The 20,218-nt window shown below is 45.2% G+C and overlaps 1 protein-coding gene across 1 annotated transcript in view; it reads right to left on the minus strand.

Moving 5' to 3' along the window:
• The window catches only part of CCNI (cyclin I), a 55,432-nt gene extending 40,214 nt beyond the window's left edge, over positions 1 to 15,218 (minus strand). The window contains exon 1 of the mRNA XM_075929449.1: positions 14,959 to 15,218. The gene's annotated coding sequence lies outside the window, so the exon portion shown is untranslated. The remainder of the gene's footprint in view (positions 1 to 14,958) is intronic.
• Positions 15,219 to 20,218: the final 5,000 nt, after the last annotated feature.

Consider the following 20,218-nt stretch of genomic DNA (forward strand, 5'->3'; position numbering starts at 1 on the left):
GCTACAGAGCAGGACTCTACTATGTCAGGCACTAAATGAAAGATTTGGTCCTGCCATGGGGGCAGGAGACTGGACTCGATGACCTCTCGAGGTCCCTTCCAGTCCTAGTATTCTATGAAAGATGTGGTCCCTGCCCAGATGAGCTTACACTCTAAGCCCAGGAATATAGAGGAAAAAAAATGGATACAAACAGACTGGGAACTCGAAGAAACAGTTGTGATATACAAAAGCCACTTTTTATTCTGAGTCTAGTAACAATGAAAGGCAAATGAGGTGGCAACGGCACAGTACTGAGCAAAATTGTATACACCCTTACTCCGATGCATCCTCTTCTCTTTGGTCTCAAGACAACAGCTGCACTAGTTTACCTCAAGTTGGCTCATTAGGACTAGAGAGTACACCTTCCATACATACTAAAAGTTAACACCATCACCACCCCTACCCCGCCCAGAATTTTGAAACTGCTCTTTGCTCCCCTCATAACAGAGTCCCAGTTACCCCTTAGTTACACCAATCTAGCCCACTGACACCACTTAAGTTACTTCTGATAGTAATATTTGTAGAATGACCACTGCATTTTATGACTGAAAGTCTAATTTTTTATGCTAGTTTGCTATACATTGAGGAAAAAACCCACTGTGCACTGCTTTACAAGCAACGCACTCATCTGCCTTGGATGATTGTAATTCATGTGTATCTAGTTGCAAATGTAACAGACTGAGCAAGAGCTCAATTTTTTTTTGGCAGAACTAGCCAGTCATTAATATAACTGAACAGCAACAAAAAACAAAATTGAGTAAAAAACTCTCATTGTTCTTAAGTCTTGTTTCTATCAAGTTATATTGTGTGTCTAGCACACAGAGCAATTACAATAATTTGGTTCCCCTTCACAACAGCAAGCAAGATTCTCAGTGAAAGAAACCACCACCATACATTGATTTAAAACCAAACTAAACTCAGAGTGAAGCCAACATTTTGCTCTGCAAACTCAGATCAGATTCAGGGAAAGTGGTCAGTGATTACTGCTAACGTAAGGGTGCAGTTTAAGGCACTAGGAGGAAACAATTATGAAGGAAAGAACAGTAAGCTACCTTTGGAACAATGAGGCAGTACAATGATGCCCTCCTTCTCATTAACTAAATAGACAATTCAAGAATTACAAAGTTAAATTATATACAAGGATCACGTGTTCTCAGTCTCTCCAAGATGCCATTTAGACACCATATAAACCAGGGGTGGGGAACCTAAAGCCCAGGGACCAGATTCAGCCCCTGGAAGCAGGACCAGCACAGAATTCCAGCTGGCCCAGAGCTCCCTGCAGGGGCTCTGCTCTTGAAATGTACAAGAGTCCCGCTGGGGCTCTTGCACATTTCAAAAGCGGAACCGCAGCAGAACCAGCAGAAGCAGAGACTACTTCAGTCCCCACCGTCGCCATTTCCCACTGTGCCTCTACCTCCTCTGGCCCCACAAACAGTGCTGGGGGGAATTGGCTTTTAAGCCACCCCCCCCCCCCCAGCACCAGTTCCTGTTCCACACCCTGCTGTCTCTCTGATGGGGAGGGGCACGTGGGGACTGACTAGTCACATCACTAGTCCAATAGCCAATAAGCTTGTGCTTATCGGCTAGTCACTTACATCCCTATCCCCACTCCTGACATAAATGATCCAATTCCCACTGTCCACTAGAACAATGGGTGTGTTATCTGTTCTCTGCAAACACCTGCTGCCAAGTTGGTGCAAACCTCTGTTAGTCTGGTCCTGGGGCATCTGTACAGGTTTTTTTGCATCAGAAGCCTAAGTAACTCAAGCTGGGAAGTTCTCAAGAGGACACCAATGAATAAGGTAATTATTAGAAACACACGGACTATTTTATCCCCATATGCCACTTCACTGCCCAGAGGAAGCAAACTCTGCAGATTTAGGGTGTGTCAACATCTGCATCTTTGAGTTTCTCTTCTGCTTGCTTTGCAAAATATTTAGTCTGAAGCTGGCACTGGTTCCCATACATCCCATTACAGCAGCATTTGTAGCTCCCTGTGCTTCAAATTTTGTTTCACCAATAAAGAACAAGCTACAGCTGGGAGTGGACTTGTGTTTAGCAGCTTGATCTTCCAAAGACAGCAACCACCAGCTGGACAGTGTAGTAGTACTTACTAGAGCATTTAACATTTAAACTGAATTATAAACAGCAAAGCCTCAAGATTTTGGGGACAAAGCTTTCAGCTGGTATAATGCTGCTGAAATAGTTATACAAGCAGAGAATATGGCTTGTGGAACAAAGGAAAAAGTAATGTCACAAGGACAGGTGAACCTCTGGCAAATGTCTTAATTCAATACCCCACTTATCTAATTAAAGAATCATTTGATTTCTGTATTGACAAGCAAAACTGAGTATTTGCAATAATATGCTGTTCAGACTATAAGTTGAACCTCTCTAGTCTGACACTCTCAGGACCTGACTGGTTGCTCAACCATAGGAGGTAATGCCACTAGACAACACTGACCAACACTTACTGGGCTCTTAGAAGACATTTCAGGGACAAATAGAACTAAACATAAGAACAGAGAGCCAGGACTTGTAGCTGTAAAACTTTATGGGACCATGGAAAACTTGGCCACACCCATAAGTGGACTTCCAGCATGGTTTTAGTTAGCTGGATCATAGGTATTGCTGGACCAGAGAGGTTCCACCTGTAGTATATTGCATATTGTTACCAACTGCAGTTTTTCATTAAATAAATCAGTACATAAATAGCATCTGCAGTTAGGGAACAGAGGAAAACAGAAAATATCTGCCTACAACAGAGAACTGAGGAATCTAAAATCTTAGGCAGATAATATGGGGGTGGGGGTAAAATATATGTCTTTGCTTTGAGCCTTGAGGACACGTACAGGTCATGTTCTCAGCCTTTTCTCTGCAAGTCTAAGGACTTGAAAACACTTTTGATATGAAAGCTGATGGTGCATCTACATTACAGAGCCTCTGTTAACATAGCCCTCTAACTCAAATGCAGCCTACATGCACAGGAATGTTTCTGTTGCCATATCACCACCTCCCCAAACAACGTCCTTTTAGACTCATTGCTAGGGCAATCACTCATAGCTAGGGCAATCACTCCTAGTAGTCAGAGCAGTAGCAGTCAGACCAAGAGCAAGCCAAAAAGCAGGCAATAGAATTATAGAAATGGAAGGGACCTCAAGAGGTCGAGTCCAGTCCCCTGCCCTCATGGCAGGACCAAAGTCTCAGATTTCAAGGCATTACAATAAGTTACATCACTGTAAACTGAATGATGGGTAGGTCATATTAAAAGCCTGAAAAATCTACTTGACAAGGACAGTAGCAGCAGCAGACAGGACTTAAATCCAGATCCTCACAGGTATCTAGGTGCCCCTCTATGTATGTAAATACCTTGAAGGACTGAGGCACCCATCCTCAATTGTGGACAAGGGGGAGAAAGAAAAGGGCTGCCCTCCACAATTCAATCTCCACCCCTGCTCTTTCTTTCTAAGAACCCCAGTGAATTTTACAAGCAGCTGGTTACTTCCGCTGCCTTGCAGAGTTTAGCAATGAGCAGAAGAGGAAGCATGATCTAGTGGTCTGATCATGGAACTAGGAGCTAGGAACTCCTGAGGCCATAGCGGTCCAGTAGCCTTGGCCCGGAGACCCTGCCTCCTCTCATGGGGGTGGGGCTAGGGATGTGAACGACTAGTCGACTATCCGATAAGCAAACACTTATTCGATAGTTAACAGACTATTCGCTTCCTTCCCCTTCCCCGCCCCCCCCAGCCCTCCACTTGCTGCCTCTATCAGAAAGAGGAAGCAGGGAGTAGGGAAAGAAAAGGAGATGGAGTTGCTTCAAAGTGGCAGTGCCATGTGGAGCTTGGAACCAGACCCTGGGCTCCATGTGGCACAGCTGCTTTGAAACTCCACGTGCAGCCCAGGGTCAGCTGGGGACTCCCCCACTGACCCTGGGCTCCATGCAGTGTAGCCACTTTGAAACGCCACAGGTAGCACAAGACCAGAGGGGACTGCTTGAGTCTCCTGCTGGCCCTGTGCTCCCTGCAGCCCTTTTGCCTTTGAAGTGTAGCAACAGCCCAGGGAGCAAATTGCATTGACTATTCTATTAGCCGATTAACCTAAATTTAACATCCCTAGGTGGGGCCCAGGCAGAATGGGACGGGCCTGCCTCCCACGCCTGAGGACTAAACTCAGCTCTGCCACTGCCATGCATAACCTTGTGAAAAATCATTAAAGCCTTCCTGTTCAGTAAAATGGGGTTAACAATACTGAATTAGCGATTGGTTACCCATTGCTTTGAAAAAAAAAATCTACATAAAGCCATCAATAAAAGTTGGATTTCTAAGGACTTAGCTTTCTTCTTCAATGTAACACCCCCTGTGTAAAATCCATCAGGCAGAGAGGTTTTCATCACCAGTCCCTCTGGCAAAATATTAATCAACTTTCTGCAAGCTTCAGAGTAGTAGCAGCTTTGATGTAAAATTTCAGTATATGTTTTTAGGGTTTTAAAAAAATGCAGCTGAAATACTTCTATACGAACAGAGCAGCATCTGAAGTTTCAGAGGAAGTAGGGGGACAAACTGAACTTTTACTACAAGAGTTGAGAATCAGAGTTAAAATAAATCAGTACATGAGCCTGATCCTCTCCTCCAATCAGACTCCTCTCCTCCAATCAGACTTTTAAAATCAAGTCACATTTTTAAATAAACGACAAAAAAAAAGAATACTATTACCCAACTCCTACATAAGTGTTTCTTCGTCAGGAGACTTCAAAACATTTTTACAAGACTTGTATAAACACAGAGGCAGGTAGAGGAAAAGTGGCATGCCCAAGGACATATAAGAGACCAGTGGCAGAGCCAGGAATAGAATTCTGGTCTTCTGAATCCCACTCCATTGCTCTATCTACCAAAATATTCTGCTTCTAAAAGCAGCTGAAGAAATAAAAAAAGTAAAGATACAAGCTTTTAAGGACTCTAGTTTGGTAGCAGGTCAGAATTAGTAACCAGAGCTGCAGTGACAACCGCAGACATGCAAAGAGAAGGGTTCTTCTGTGGAAGGAAGTCTCCCAAGAGGATTCTGAGCTGCTGAGTTCACTAAACTATCATTTCTAAGTTGTGAGAATAAGTATGTACAGTATTTTGTTTCTCATCAAGCACAAGCTACACTGGAGACCTGGTAACAGAGGGACACTGGAAGAATCAGCCCTTGAGAACAGGAGGCTGACAGGAGAAAAGACAATTATGTAGAAGATTTTTCAGAGGCATAAAGGGGCAGTTAGGTGCCCAATTGTCATTAGTGTCTTTGAAAGTGTATTCTATAAACAAAAAAGTGTCTAAGCAAAGTTAGTGGAACTGAAACTCAAAACCATGTCTACAATTCTGGAACATATTTTAAAACATCAGATCTTATTAAAGAATTATCGGTAAAGTCTGAATTACCTTAGTAACTAAGAAAGATATTTCTAAAATGTGAAGGTATACGGCAATGCGAGTTAAAGATGCAAGATTGACAGTTTTGGAGACCAAAGCCAGTGTTTTGTCCACAGAAAAGATATAGTACATGTAATGGTATGTTTTCTTCTATTGCCTCAATCCAGACAACACGCCACAAGAAGTGAAAAAGACTGTTGGATCTTTATGGTCTATTTATCCAATCCAGAGTTCTGGGTACACGTACAAAATACAGGCAGTCCCCGGGTTACGTACAAGATAGGGACTGTAGGTTTGTTCTTAAGTTGAATCTGTATGTAAGTCGGAACTGGCATCCAGATTCAGCGGCTGCTGAAACTGACCGCCAGTTCTGACTTACATACAGAATCAACTTAAGAACCCCAGGCGTCCCCAAGTCAGCTGCTGCTGAAACTGATCAGCAGCTGATTCCAGGAAGCCCGGGGCAGAGCAACTCTGCCTCGGGCTTCCTGTAGTCAGCGCTGGTCAGTTTCAGCAGAAGCTGACTTGGGGACGCCTGGGGCAGAGCAGCTGGGGTGCTGCTGGGTTGCTCCAGTAGCACCGCTCCTCGGTGCTACTGGACCAACCCAGCAGCACCCCATCTGCTCTGCCCCAGGCGTCCTGATTCAGCCGCTGCTGAAACTGACCAGCAGCGGCTGAATCAGGACCTGGGGCAGAGCAGCTGGGGTGCTGCCGGGTTGGTCCAGTAGTGCCCAGAGCGGCGCTGCAGGACCAATCGGCAGCACCCCAGCTGCTCTGCCCCAGGGTCCAAAACAAAAGCCTGGTCTGCTGGGGGGGGGGGGGGCACACTAGCTGCGTCCCCCTCCCCCAGGAGACCAGGGACACGGGGAGCAAAGCCACAGCGGCAGCGGGGTGCCGCGCCTCTGAGGCTTTGCTCTGGCAAAGTCTCAGAGGCGCGGGACCCCGCCGCGGCTGCAGCTTCAGTCCCGGTGCCTGTGGTCTGCTGGGGACGGTCCCCAGCAGACCAGAGGCACCGGGACTGAAGCCGCAGCCGCGGCAGGTTCCCGCGCTTCTTAGGCTTTGCTCTGGAGACGGTCTCCAGCAGACCAGGGGCACCGGAGCAGCTTACGAACGGGGCTCTCTCGCCCCGGAGCTCGCAAATAGCAATCCGCCACCTCGACCTCCGGGGAGAGAAAGCCCCGTTCGTAAGTGCGGATCCGACATAAGTCGGATCCGCGTAAGTCGGGGACTGCCTGTACATTAAGAACTATACAATGCCAAACTAAAATTAGACCAAGATGATTCTCCTCCAACCCAAGAATTCCCCCACTACTAAAGCCTAGAGAAACAGAGCTTAAGACAAATAAAATGTGGACTTTGTGAATTCAGAGTCATAGCTCCTTATGGAAATAGCCCTGCAGCCTGCCACCATCAATGGCTTCAGCAGATGATACATGGTTGCTGAGACCCAATAAGGAGTGAGTGCCTCAGAGGTAAACAGGAAAAGCGCCTCAGAGGCTGGCGCCGCACTCCCAGCAGTGCTTCCGCCTTTGAAATGGCTACTTTCAAAGGTGGAGTCGCCCGTATGGACTAAACAAATAGTCAATGCAAATTTGATTTGTTGATTAATCTAAATTTAAGATCCTTACTTCACACTTTTAGGAAAATTAAGGCAAATCAACTAAGTGTAACCCTGAGATACTGCTAGCAAAAGGGCGAGTGAGAATGCAAAATACATCACCACTAGATCTGGTTCTACTTACTTAGGCATACACATTACAAGCATTAACAGACTCATAATAGATCAGTGTTTAACTTTTTAAGACCAAGGAACACTAAACAATTTTTTTTTTTAAATGGAGAACACCGAGGATTTTTTTTTGTTGAGAAAAAAGAGGCTTGTCCCTTTAAGGGTGGCCTTTTGGATTCTATTCTCTCCACGGCACACCTCCAACTGCCTCGTGGCACACCGGTGTGCTGCAGAACACACTTTAAGAAATGCTGTACTAGATGCTCAGCTCCTAAGACTTGTCGTCTGTGAGTAGACCTAGGATAACCAAACTAATTTCACGATAGCCATTTAACAACCATTAGTGAACAGTGTTGATAAAATAAACATTTAAATACAAAATCTGTGATTTTTTAAAAAAAAATAAAAATACTCAATTTCCTCTTTAAAAACAACAATTGCTGGGAGTTATGTAAGATACTGTCTCTGTCTTTAAGACAACATAGGAAAGGATGACGGCAGAACAGAAAGGAAGAATGGAGTCGAAAGAAAAAGGAAAGACATTATTCAGTACACACACAGCTTCCCTTATTCCCCCACATTTTTGCCACAGAAAAATCGCTTCTGGGAGTAAAGGGAGACTATATCTTTGGGAATATTTTGAAGAAATTTCTTCCCTGAGTAAAAGAAAAATGTGCCAAGTGTAAGCAGCGAAAGATGATGATGCAGGGCCTAGTTGCAAGAATGAAACATCATAAGGAAAACCACTTATTGGGAGAAAACAACGTGGATGAAGATGTGAATGTCTGAACAATGTGAATCAACCGGCTAGTAACTTAAATAATTCATTTTTCCATGCATAATTCTTCAACACCTTTTCTATGCCTTTCAATATAAAAGTGTGATTTAACAATTAAATGCCCTAGAAGTTTAAAAAAGAAAAGAAGTTTAGCTTGGGTAATCCTTCTGGCTTAGCTAATTAGTTAACTAGGTTTAGAATCTATTACCCAAGTATGCAGCACAGCAGGAGAGGGCAAGAAGCAGCAAATGGGCCAGATACAGTTCTCCAGGGTTAGCCCTTGGTGGGCCACTGGTATTTTATCTACCTATGCATCTACAGGTAGAGATGTTTGCAGCTCCCATTCACCACTGTTTGCTATTCCAGCCAATGCAAGCTGTGCACAGTGGCCCGGACACCACTTCCTGTGCCTGCCATTGACCAGTAATGGCAAGCTGCAGCCAACAGGTCCTGCAAGCAGCCACACCTGCAAACGTGCAGCTAAATAAAGCCCTGGCACCCTGCCAGTGGCTAGCCCTGGCAAACTGCCTTCAGCTTATTGCCCACACCTGGAGTACAGAATGCTGCAGTTAAGAGAAGTCTAGAGTTGCCAGTTGCCTTGGGGTGTCATTATCTTAGTATACAAGAGCATCAGAATGGCCATACTGGGTCAGACCAAAAGGTCCATCTAACCTAGCATCCTCTCCTCTGTCAAGTATCAGAGGGGTAGCCGTGTTAGTCTGAATCTTCGTCGCTTCTCCTCTGTCAGTGGCCAATGCCAGGTGCCCCAGAGGGAATGAACAGAATAAGTAATCAAGTGATCCCTCCCCTGTCACTCATTCCCGTTTCTGACAAAGGCTAGGGATACCATTCCTACCCATCCTGGTTAACAGATATTGATGGACCTATCCTCTGTGAATTTATCCTGTTAAAGTCCTGGTCTTCACAACATCCTCTAGCATGTGGTTGACTGTGTGTTGAATGAAGAAATGTTTCCTTTTGTTTTAAATCTGCTACCTATTAATTTCATTTGGTGACCCCTTTGTTTATGTGTTATGGGAACAACAACTTTTCCTTATTCACTTTCTCTACACCAGTCATTTTAATAGATCGCTATCATATCCTTCCTTAGTCTCCTCTTTTCTAAGCTGAAAAGTCCCAGTCTTTTTAATCTTTCCTCATATGACAGCCATTCCAAGACCCTAATTTTGTTTCAGGATCTCATTTAAGCATAAGAAACTGTGATAGTCTACCTGCAACCACTTCAGAGCAATCCATTAGTACTTTTAGCAGCAGTGCTGCAACTAAATACATTTCAGACAACAAAGGAGTATAGGGAGCAAGCAAAATATTTCAATCATCCAGCAAAAATACCACCATGGATGGGTTTGTTGTAAGGATCAGCAAATACAAGACACTATAGATAAAAAGATTGCTGGGTACACTTATGCCACAAACTAACTTTTTCATATTTTTTAACACTTCATTGACATGGTTAAGTTTTTACAAGGCTACATGCCACCTGGTAGAACAGGCATTGGTGGAAAGTTACTAGATACAACATAGGAGAAGGAACAAGAACAGTGTGGGGAAATTTGCCAGTTTAAGCCTTGAAGGGTGAAGCAATGTACACAATGATTCAGTAATATGTGCCTGTTTGACAACAGAAGATTGGGTTGCATCTCGTTTCCAATATATCTATTGTTTTTTAAGTGCCCACGCAAGAGAATATTTAAAAAGTGGCAATGAAAGCTGTAATCAACTGAACAAAAATTCAACTGTCACATGCACAGTTTTGTCACAAACAATGCTGCAAACATGGCAAAGATGAGAAGGTATTTAGAAGAAGAAACAGAAATATGCTCCTTAACATACTGCTGCAGTGCCTATTTAATGCACTTTTCAGCCAAAGACTTAAGTACATCTTCTCCAGGAATTTATGCTCAGTATACTGAAGCCTAGTTCCACAGCTTTAAACAAACTTCAGAGAAATTGCTAATGAGTTGCCCATGCTGTTGAAATTTGGAAGGCACTTCGAGACACCGAGGAAAAAATACCTCACCAGAAAGTTAAATTGCAGGCAGGAAAGAAGCGGATGGATCAAACACTAATACCGCCTGATTTTCTTGCAAACATTCTCGACCCCAGATATAAAGGTAGATGCCCAATGTCTGAAGATGATGCGGCCATGGCATGAGCTTCTCAAAAAAAAAAAAAAAAAAAATCGGTTATGCTAGTCATAATAAAGGTGAGGGCTAAGGATGTTAAATGTTGCCTAATCGAGCAGGCAATGGAATTTCTATCGACTACTCAATAGTCAATAAGGGGGGCGTTCAATATCTCGCTGTGCTTCTGCCTTTGAAATGTACAAGAGCCGCATGCAGCTCTTGTACATTTCAAAGGGAGAAGCGCAGCAGTTTGGACACATGCCAGTGGAGACTGCTTCGGTCCACACTCGCACCCTGCTCCCTCCCTTGCTGCCTCAGATACAAAGGCAGCAGGGGAGGAGGTAACTAGCTGAGTAGTGACTCAACTACCTGATAAGCCTAGGTTTGTCGACTAGTCGCTTACATCCTATGGAGCAAAACCATTTAATCTGAACATGTTTACTGATGTTATGAACCAAATCACTCCCCTGGTTTGGTTGGAATCATTAGCCAGGCATCTTGAAACACAGTTTCTCAGCCATCTTTTCACAACAGTAGCTTTCTCTGTAGGCATAGATAATAATTTCATCGGTTGGCATTATTCATTCAAAGCTAAGAAACTGACCGGGAATTGAAAAAGCAGGAAAACTTGTATTTCATTTTTAGTCTATGAATAAAAAAATCCAACTGGAAGTGGAGAAAATCAGAAGTTGGAGAAGTTTTAATGAGATCGGACCTTTACTGTCATGATGGCTTTTCTGTGATAGAAATGTAGCCGTGTTAGTCTGGGGTAGTTGAAGCAAAATGCAGGACAATGTAGCACTTTAAAGACTAACAAGATGGTTTATTAGATGATGAGCTTTCGTGGGCCAGACCCACTTCCTCAGATCAAATAGTGGAAGAAAGTAGTCACAACCATATATACCAAAGGATACAATTAAAATTGTATCCTTTGGTATATATGGTTGTGACTACTTTCTTCCACTATTTGATCTGAGGAAGTGGGTCTGGCCCACGAAAGCTCATCATCTAATAAACCATCTTGTTAGTCTTTCAAGTGCTACATTGTCCTGCATTTTGCGATGGCTTTTCTGTTTGAGTTAAAAAAACTGGAAAATTAAAGTGCAAGGACAGCCATAAGTCAACGGTTCCAGAGATGTAAATGCAACATTTAAGATTTAGTTTAATAAAATAGAAGCGTTATTGTGTTTGTGTGTATGATTTAGTTCTTACCATTCCTAATGTACTGATGCTGCATAAGCAGCATGATGCAGGTTATAATGCACTGTTTCCTAAAGAAAAGTCACCTAAAAAGTTACACAAAGTATACCCTCCTACATGTTGTAAAATGCTGTACTGAGTTAGCTGTAAATGAACATGTTTTAGTGATGAGATCTGCACAATTAAAAAATGTGAAGAAATATCAGCGAGAAGTTTAATTTAAAATCAATGATTTTCTCTTTGCGATTTAAATCGAGCCACCCTGTTAGTAAACAATAGCTTCGGGTCCTTTCCCTTCCAACCTGGGCTGGATTCTTACCCACTTCCTATGAAATATACAGTCAGTCAGCCATTACCCAAACCAACCCATCGATACTAGGATGTTAAAATTAGATTAATGAATTAATCAACTATTCGATTGATCAATAACAGCACTTCCACTTTGAAATGTAGCAACAGCTGGGTGGGCTTTTGCTGCCTTTCAAAGGATGAAGGGCCACGTGATGTTCTCCCTTTGAAGTGTACAAGGGCCACATTTCAAAGGCAGAACGCTGCCCCTGCACCGCTCCCACAGAGCTGGAGGAAACCAGCCGGCTCTCCCCAACACTCCCTTCTCGCTGTCTCTTTCTGACAGAGGCAACGAGATACGGGGACGGAAGGGAGAGAGAGAGAGAGACTAGTCAACTAGCGTGTTGACTTTTGCTTTTGGATAAATTTTTGCTTATTGGATCGTCGACTAGTCACTTACTTCCCTAATCCATACACTTTTGCCCTTCCCTATCCCTCAAAAAGCAACTGTAAAACAAAGGCCCAATTTTCCATTGCAAACGTCAGTGTCTTAGTTAAGAGAACTGCAGCAGCACTATGTGCTTTCAGACCTGGACCAGGACACCACTGTACCGGGCACTTTACAAACACAGAACAAAGTTATTTGCTAGCCCAAAGAGTATACAATATTAAACCTCTAGCTGCCAGCAAAGCTCCACAGAGATTCACCCCAAAAGAGGAGAGAGGGTGTGATTGCCACAACCCTCCTCTTTCATGGTTCCTACCAGTTGTTAGGAGGTGGATATAAGATATTGCTTTAATCTGTAATGTCCACCCCAAACTCCATGAACAGCAACTGCTGCTGTGAGACCCCCCAAGGTGCATATCCTGGAGTCATCTTGGCCTGGCCCCATCCCAGACAAGCAGCACCCCAATATAAGGGAACTCCTAGGTGTTTTGTGGCGTTATTTCCCTTCCCACAGACTTTCCACCCTGAAGGCCTTCACCAGCGTGTACTCCAGCAGTTGCTGGAACAGACACAGAGTAGCAGCCCCTAACTTGCAGCAGAGCAATCTATACTTCTTCAAATAGCTACAGTGCAATATATTTTTGGAAAGGGCATTTAAGCAACCCAATAGATTTATACTAGCAGAGAAACATTTCATGCAAATGTCTCAGAAGGTGTTTTAAATTAGATCCCAAACACACAAAAAGCAAGAATCTATAAGAATATACAAGGAACAGATTAAGAAGAGTCTTTTAATGAGGCCTTCCAAACCCCAGCTAAGAGAACATTCCAAATTTGAGGTGCAGAGCAATTAAAAGTGCACACACCAAAACGTTTCAACGCCTATTGGCTTTCCCAACAGATTAGCTCTGCAGAGCTCAAACCCACAGTTTTTCCAGACAGAGCAGGTCGGAACAAGGCACAGAACTGTGCACCACATTTTCAAAGCATATGAACAATTTTAAAAGCAAATATAATTGTTGGCAGCAATCCAAAGAAGATTTCCCCAAGTCTGGAATAAGATATTGTGGTTGCTTTCCCAGAGCTAAACTTCTACTAGCTATACCTTACAAAACCTAGTGCCATATACAAGTATCCCTGAGGTAATTGTAAATAAAGCACTGCAATAAACTAATCTAAAGGTTGCAAAAGCCTACAGACTCATCACTCTATGACAGTAAAAACATTAGCCAAGCTTGAGGGGGAAGACTAGAACCACGTAACCGGAGAGATTTCTGTGCAATTTAAATACATAGGGGTTTTTAAAAAAATTCAAAACACTGTGCCTATGTCAGAGATGCAGGGAAAGGGGCATTGTGAGCTACACAGCAGCTGAAAAGCAACTGTTTAAGTCAGCCATATTAATCCTGCCTGCCCAGGGCAACTAATCATTTTTTTTTTTAAAACAGGCAATAAAGCATCATTAATTTTGTTTTCCAACATTAGGGTAAGAGGTGGGGAAATGGATTTTTTGCCTAAGGTAGCAAATTATCATGAGAATTTTTGCAAAGGCTTCTTTAAACCACTAGCATGAAATAACCTAGGGCAACATTATCTGTTTCTCTCATCCCTTCTAGGACAGGATTACAAGAAACAACATCATGAGTAATTCAGTCATCTTTCAAGAAAACACTCTCCATGGGGGGTCCCCATCACTGCAACTGATGGTACCAACCAAGAACCACCAAACAAAAACCAACAGCATCCAAGAAACCTGACTGCACAATTTTAGAGTCAGATCAGGAGTTTAAAATATAGCACAGTTGTATTTTAAAGCATATTTTTGCTAGAGAGTAATCAATCTAAGACAGAAAGAATTAGGGACAACTGATCATATGGACAAAAACAAGAGCTAAAGCACAAGAAATACTTGATACCCTATCTGCAGTAAAATTACAGGACTGAGAAGTGGGTACAAATAAAGTGGAATTATGCCAGTTTGAACAAGATTTAGAACATCAAAGCCCCCAATGCCAAAAATGAATTCTGCCCAGGTAGCCCCCTGAACCTCCATGGAGTCCTAATGGCTGCACTGGAACACCACACAGGTGCAAGAGTACTCCAAATCAGAGTTTATTTCAAGATTGGGGACCTAGAAATAAAGAGTCCATATTAGGGGCCCTCAGTTTCCCGCAGGAGAGGAGGATGCTAAGCACCTTTCAGGACTGGCCTATATCTTGCAGGACTGGTCAGACACGGGATTATTTAGAAACGTGACACACCGGAAGAGAGGATAAAAGCATGCATACTTGCACGCAAACTGAAATACACCCAGTTAATTTCTTTATTGCATTTGACAGTCAATACAAATCAATGGATATATAGATATAGATATAGATATAGATATAGATATAGATATAGATATAGATATAGATATAGATATAGATATAGATAGGATTATTGCAAAAAAAAGACCTACACAAACTGTAACATGGATGTGAGTGCATACTGTAAACACGGAAGTAAACACAATAGACAAACACAATAGACACACACACACACTACACACAGACATAGGGGTACTGCGGATTTACATCGCCAAACAATACTAGATACTGTATCCTGCAACAGACCAGGATCTCGGCATGCATGCTACTCCCAGCCACATACCCGCTGCATGCATTCCCTATGTCAACAGCCACACAGGCCCGCGCTGTTTGCAAGCACAAATACCTCCATACGCCGCCAGCATGCCCCTTGCAGCGCCGCAGGGGAGCGCCCGCCCGCCGGGACGCATGCACGAGGACGGCCGGCTCTCGCAGGCTATCCCCGGCTGCACGCTGTCCACGGCGGCGTTGCATAACCCGCCCCCCCGAGCATGCCCGCTGCCCGCTGCAGCCGCACAAAGGCGCCCGGCCCGGTGGGGACGAGCCACTCACCTCCCCTGCCGCGGGGTTGCCGGTCGGGGCTGCGGCCCATCAGCACCCCATGCTGGCGGCGCGGCGCCGGGCGCTGCTGGGAGGCCGCTAGCGCCCGTGCCGGGCCATGCTCCAGGCGGCGGCTGCTGCCCGCGGGACTCAGGGCTCCATGGCGGGCGCCCGCCTTCCCGCCGCCCCCGGGGCTGAGACGCGCTGCGGGAGGGGCGGGGAGAGGCGCGCGCGCGGAGGGGAGGACGGCGCGAGCGAGCCAGCCGCGGCCCGGGCCGCAGGGCGGGAAAGAAGGGCCGGCAGCTGGCCCCGCCCCTCGCGCGGGACAACCCCCCCCCGCGCGCGTGCCTCTCAGAACGTGTTCTCTCCCCCCCCCCCCCGCGCGTGCCTCTCAGAACGTGTTCTCCCCCCCCCCCCCGCGCGTTCCTCTCAGAACGTGTTCCCCCCCCCCCCGCGAGGCAGGGTTCCCTGTGGGCACCCCCCCCCCCCCCAGCCAGGCTGTGCCCAGCCCCTACCCTCAGTTTCTCACTCGTCTGCACCCCGGGGTGTGTTGTGTGTTGCCCCTGCCAGCCCTGGCGCCCTACCTGCCAGCCCCCACACAGGGGGCAAAAGGGGCAGTTGTCCTGGGAACAGCTGCCCCTTTGCACCATGTCACCCCTTGTACTGGGGCAGTGGTGGCGACTGGTCTGCTATGGACTGGGGGGGGGGGGGTGCTGAGCTGCCTGGGGGCTGGCATGGTGCACTTTAAACCACTGGGAGGGCTGGGTGCCCCCAATGCCACCCTTTCCACCCAAGACCCCACCCCTTCCAGGAGCGTGCAGCCTGTTCCCCACACACACACCTTGCCCAGGGGCCTGCAGGGGCTGTCACAGCCCAACACCTGCACCCATCCTGCTCCAGGGGGAAGCCAGCCCCTCTGCAGTGGAGCTCCGGGGGCAGAAGCTGTGAAGGGTCTTCTAGAGGGTTGCCAGTTCTCCTGGATCAGACACCATTTGCTGCAATGGGTGGCGGTGTTTCCGGTGTGGGCAGTGGGGAGCAACACAAGTGTGGACCGAAGGGTTCAGGAGAAGGAGGAGAGTGGCCAGACCACTGGCAGGAGAGAAGCAGCACTCTAAGGGTACGTCTAAACTACATGCCTCCGTCGATGGAGGCATGTAGATTAGACAGATTGGCAGAGGGAAATGAAGCCGCGATTAAAATAATCGCGGCTTCATTTAAATTTAAATGGCTGCCCCGCTCTGCCGATCAGCTGTTTGTCGGCAGATCAGGGCAGTCTGGATGCGCCACGTCGACAAAGAAGCCTTTCTTGATCGGCACAGGTATGCCTCGTGAAACCAGGTTTACCTGTGCCGATCAAGAAAGGCTTCTTTGTCAACGCGGCGCGTCCAGACTGCCCCGATCTGCCGACAAACAGCTGATCAGCAGAGTGGGGCAGCCATTTAAATTTCAATGAAGCCGCGATTATTTTAATCGCGGCTTCATTTCCCTCTGCCGATCTGTCTAATCTACATGCCTCCGTCGACGGTGAGTTTAGACGTACCCTGAAGGTGAAACTGCAACTTCTCTCCAGCCACATGGCTGTCCCCTGCTCCCTTTGCCGCCACTTGGTGAGTAGTGGCTGAGCACTGCCTGTGGGAGGAAGGGTAGCAGGGAATGGGGACAGGGCCCACTGGACACCATATACAACTCTTAGGGCACTATGAAATTTTGGTGCCCCAAATTTCACAGTGCCCCACGTGGCTGCATGTTTTGGATGGACCTGGCCATGGACCTGGCCACATACATATACATATACACTACATTTGTATGGCCTCGAGGCTGTCAGCTGGGCCACAGCTGGGTGCTGATTAACCTACAGGTTGAGAACCACTGTCATTGATATAAACACATTAAATGCATGCCCAGGAGTCATCTATATAATGCATGCATATATTCGTTACTTACACTGCGTACACATATGTGCTCTACAGACATCTATATAATGCATGAGTGTGACCCTAACACAGTGTATCCACTCACCTACACACACAGGCTATGTCTACACTCACGGCTTCTTGCGTGAGAAATATGCAAATGAGGCTAAGCGTGGAATATCGCCGAGCCTCGTTTGCATACCTAAGGAGCCGCCATTTTTGCAGAAGAGGCTCTTGCGCCAGAATGAGCTGTCTACACTGCCTCTTCTTGCGCAAGAAAACCCCTCTTACGCAATGCCATTCTTCCTGAAAATAATCGGCGTAGCGGCATTGCGCAAGAGGGGTTTTCTTGCCTAAGAAGGGGCAGTGTAGATAGCTCTCTCGGGCGCAAGAGTCTCTTCTGCAAAAATGGCGGCTCATTAGGTATGCAAACGAGGCTTGGCGATAGTCCACGCCTAGCCTCATTTGCATATTTCTCGTGCAAGAAGCCATGAGTGTAGACGCAGCCACACTGTGTACTGCTATTTTTTCCAAAAGGTATTAGTGCTTTTGTGTGTCCAATTTGAGACACCTGTCAGGCATCATGATTTGAAATCGGGTGCCACCAAGATGCCTCTCTTTGGGCATCCAAAATCATTAGTCACTTTTGGAAGTGTAGGCTGCTGTACATAGTGGAGTTGTGTGTTCTTTATGTAGATAAAAAGATTCATGTGTTTCTTATATTTTGGGCATCCTATAATGCCAGAACATGTCCTATGCATGTGCCCAAAGGCCTATCACAGGGAAGGAAATGTATGCCATACATATAGTATATATTTTATACCACCACACATTACTAGTTTTGGGTGCCCAATTTAGCATTTGGTACAATGGAGTGATAGTAATTAAGGTGCCTGGGTACTACTGAAATTAAAAAAAATAATAATGAGGCTTTATTTTCAGAAAGTAACAAGCGCATGCCCTCTTAAAAATCAGGCTCATTTAAGGTGTCTTTGGTTGGCATCCAAAATCTCTAATGACTTTTGAAAAATGTAGGTCAGTTTGTACATGCTAACCCTACCGATGTATGCAGTGTTGTTGGGACTGCAATGGGCCACTTCACCTTAAATGATCCCTTGAACCATGTGTTAGCTACTTATGCTAATCAGTCTGTTCCACCTTGTATTTAGCTGTGACACTGAGCACATTGCCCAGGCCTGAATAAGAGCTCTGTGTAAGATCGACAGCTTGTTTCTTTTGGTCCAATAAAATATTACCTCACCCTCCTTGTCTCCCTAAAACTCATCTATGGACATAAGGAATACATGGAACAGGGACACATCAATGGGTGTCTAGCAAGGACACACATATACTTTTGAGTATAGGGAATAAAACATCTCATAGCAGGGCTATCTGCTTTTAAACAGGAGATAAATAGTGGTGACATATTGATGGATATGCAGAACATTCTATTTACAGTCTATATAAATCGGTCAGCCTAAACATGAAATCTTCTTACATATCCTTAAAATAATGTTCATGATCATTTAAAAACAAATACTGTATCAGTCCCTCACAAACACTACTTGTCAGTTAAGAGGATGAGTAAAAGGTTGATTTTAATATTTAAATCCTAACTAACTTTATGAATATAGCAGTGTATGTAATGTGCACCGTGCAGAGGGTGAGTTACGAGCGCTGAGCGCTTTTTCTGTTCCAATCTTTCACAAATATGTTGTTTAAAAGGGACTTGGTTTTCCTTTCACTGCTTGGCGGAAGGATCAGCTCTCTGTGTTATGATGAATCTCATCTTTCCTTCCTCCCCCTCCTCCATTCTGGGGAGGCCTCACTGCGCATGTTCTGCAGTGGCCAGCTGGAGGAGGCAGAGGAAGAAAACAGCAGAGAGCAGGGATGACAGGAGGTGGGGAGAGAAGTAGGTGGCAGATGGGTTAGGAGATGGGAGAAGGGAGGAAAGAGAGCAACATATGTGGAAACAATGGGACTGGAGCATAAGGGCAGGGGAACATAACGGAAGAGATGGCAGGGAGTCACTGGGGAAGGAGTCCCTCGGCAGTACCTCCCCTGCTTTAGCCAATCTGATCTCTTTTTCTACTCAGGAAATGTGTGACAACAGCCTCCTCTCCACTACCCTCAGTCTCTAAGTATAATTCCCCTCCTATCAAGTATCACACTCTTAAGCTTTAGGATTTTTATCTTTAAACCCCTCCCCACTTAGGAACATCAGAAAGACACCACATTTCTTTCAACGAGACCTACACAGGGGGGCTATGTCTATACTGCAGGCTTCTTGCGCAAGAACTTTTTGCGGAAGAGATCTTCCACAAAAAGTTCTTGCTCAATAGCACGTCCACACTGCCATGTGCTTTTGTGCAAGAGATGGCCTTTTGCGCACGAGCGTCCACACTGCCATCGACGCTCTTGCGCAAGAAAGCTCTGATGGCCATTCACAGAGTGGCTATCAGAGCACCTGTGCTTTTTCCAATAGGGGTTTCTTTTGTCCGTCCACACTTGCCTTTTTGTGCAAGAGCTCTTGCGCAAAAAGGCTTATTCCTCGTAGAAAGAGGAATAACTCTTGCGCAAAAAGCCCTGACTTCTGATGCTCTACTGTACTTTTTCTTGCACAAAAAAGCACGTGTAGTGTGGACGCTCCACAAGTTTTTGCGCAAAAACTCTGCAGTGAAGACGTGGCCTAAAAGTCTGACGATGATTTAAAAATGAGTAGTCCTGTGGCACCTTAGAGACTAACAAAAATATATAGTATCATGAGCTTCTGTGGGCAAAACCCACTTCTTCAGACGAGCTGGTCTTGCCCACGAAAGCCCATGATACTATATATATTTTTGTTATTTTCTAAGGTGCCACAGGAGTATTCGTTGTTTTTAAAGGCACAGACTAACACAACTAGCTCTCTGAGACTTTTTGACTATGATTTAGTTATAGGAACAATCTAGGGGTGTATCTAAGTGATTTGTTTACACTGGTTATTTATTTCTCATCCCGACACCCCTTTCTCATCCCGACACCAAATTCCATCAAAGGCAGCAAAGTTCCATGCGGTTATTAGGGTTGCCTCTAGAACTGTCCTGGAGTCTCAAGGAATTAAAGATTAATCTTTAATTAAAGACTAAGTCATGTGATGTAACCTCTAGGAATATATCCAACCAAAACTGGCAACCCTAAGTTGCAGCATGTTAATAAAAATCCTGCCTGTTGCTGAGCAGAAATCACCTACAGTTACACAAAGGTTCCTTCTATGAAATGTTACACTTTTGGCATCTATAGAACTAGAAGATTTACCTGGTTTTGCTCAGGTCCTTAATTCAATCCATTTTTTATTTTCTTCATTGAAATCATTGCTC

The sequence above is a fragment of the Pelodiscus sinensis genome, chromosome 5, assembly GCF_049634645.1.
Source record: "Pelodiscus sinensis isolate JC-2024 chromosome 5, ASM4963464v1, whole genome shotgun sequence".
Classification (NCBI taxonomy): domain Eukaryota; kingdom Metazoa; phylum Chordata; order Testudines; family Trionychidae; genus Pelodiscus; species Pelodiscus sinensis.